The 1821-nt window shown below is 44.3% G+C and overlaps 1 protein-coding gene across 1 annotated transcript in view; it reads right to left on the bottom strand.

The window, feature by feature from the left end:
* FXR2 (FMR1 autosomal homolog 2) overlaps nt 1-1821 on the bottom strand; it is a 26591-nt gene that overhangs the window by 7169 nt on the left and 17601 nt on the right. The gene's annotated exons all lie outside the window — the stretch shown is intronic.

The following is a 1821-nucleotide window of genomic DNA, read 5'->3' as shown; positions in this document are numbered from 1 at the left end:
TTTTTTTTTTTTGAGATGGAGTCTCGCTCTGTCGCCCAGGCTGGATGGAGTACAGTAGTTCAATCTCGTGGATGACCTCAGGTGATCCACCCACCTCGGCCTCCCAAAGCGCTGGGATTACAGGCGTGTGCCACCACACCCCACCAAGGTCAAGAACTTTTAATTCCACTCCTACCTTCCAAATACCATTGGTTTGTAGGGGGAGGGAAGGTAATGAGGGCAGAGTTTGGACTGGGACCCACTAAAGTTCTAGATTTGGCCTTAACAAATATCTGTGTATGTGATCTTAAACAAAACACACTCTGCCTCTGGTGTCATCTGCTAAGTGATTATATCCAATTTATCTTATTCTCAAAACTAGCAAGAGGGTTAGACATGACTGTTGTGAAAGTACTTCTCACAAGGTACATGCAAATGTAAGGAACTCTTACCTTAACCAAATGAGTATTAACTCATCCCCAAATAAAACCTAACAACTTAAGTAAAAAGCAAGAGGTTAAGAAAAACAGAAAACATGCCTATAGAACACCATACTTTAACTTCATTTCTCAATCAGTCCTAAGAGGAACCCCTGGATTTAGGGGCAGAAAGACAGGAAAGGTTTTAGAAGACTGAATCCCATGTTGTAAGCACCAAATAGAAAAAATATTTGGGCTGGGTGCGGTGGCTCACACCTGTAATCCCAGCACTTTGGGAGGCTGAGGCAGGCGGATCACCTGAGGTTGGGAGTTCAAGACCAGTTTGACCAACATGGAGAAACCCCGTCTCTACTAAAAATACAAAATTAGCCAGGTGTGGTGGCACATGCCTGTAATCCAAGTTACTCGGGAGGCTGAGGCAAGAGAATCACTTGAACCTGGGAGGCAGAGGTTGTGGTGAGCCAAGATCGTGTGACTGCACTCTAGCCTATGCAACAAGAGCGAAACTCCATCTCAAAAAAAATAGAGGCCGGGTGTAGTGGCTCATGCCTGTAATCCCACCACTTTGGGAGGCCAAGGCAGGTGGATCACCTAAGGTCAGGAGTTTGAGACCAGCCTGACCAACATGAAGAAACCCCGTCTCTACTAAAAATACAAAACTAGTCGGGCATGGTGGCACATGCCTGTAATCTCAGCTACTTGGGAGGCTGAGGCAAGAGAATTGTTTGAACCTGGGAGGCAGAGGTTGCAGTGAACCAAGACTGCATCATTGTACTCTAGCCTGAGCAACAAGAGCAAAACTCCATCTTAAAAAAAAAAAAACCTGAAAGGAGACATTCCTAGATTACAATACACTACTTCTACTTCCAAGTTGGAGAGGACTGAATTATAGCAAGGATTTACACCAGGCAAGAAGAAAAAGTTGGAAAAAGAAACTAAGTTGAGGCCGGGTGCAGTGGCTTATGCCTGTAATCCCAGCACTTTGCGAGGCCAAGGCAAGCGGATCACAAGGTCAAGAGATTGAGACCATCCTGGCCAATATGGTGAAACCACGTCTCTACTAAAGAATACAAAAATATTAGCTGGGCGTGGTGGTGTGCACCTGTAGTCCCAGCTATTCGGGAGGCTGAGGCAGGAGAATTGCTTGAACCTGGGAGGCAGAAGTTGCAGTGAGCCAAGATCACACCACTGCGCTCCAGCCTGGCACCTGGCTACAGAGTGAGACTCTGTCTCCAAATAATAATAATAATAATAATAATAATAATAATAGTAATAATAAAATGAAAGAAACTAAGTGAGTTGCTACCTTAGGAAGGGAAGAGAAGAGATCTACAATGATTTATGAGCATCTTCTAAATAAGCTCACAGAGCAGCTGGGTTTCCTTTTTTTTTTTTTTTTTTT

Source organism: Cebus imitator, unplaced genomic scaffold, assembly GCF_001604975.1.
Source record: "Cebus imitator isolate Cc_AM_T3 unplaced genomic scaffold, Cebus_imitator-1.0 Scaffold72, whole genome shotgun sequence".
In the NCBI taxonomy this organism is placed as follows: Eukaryota; Metazoa; Chordata; class Mammalia; order Primates; family Cebidae; genus Cebus; species Cebus imitator.
This window is presented reverse-complemented; position numbering and strand designations above follow the sequence as displayed.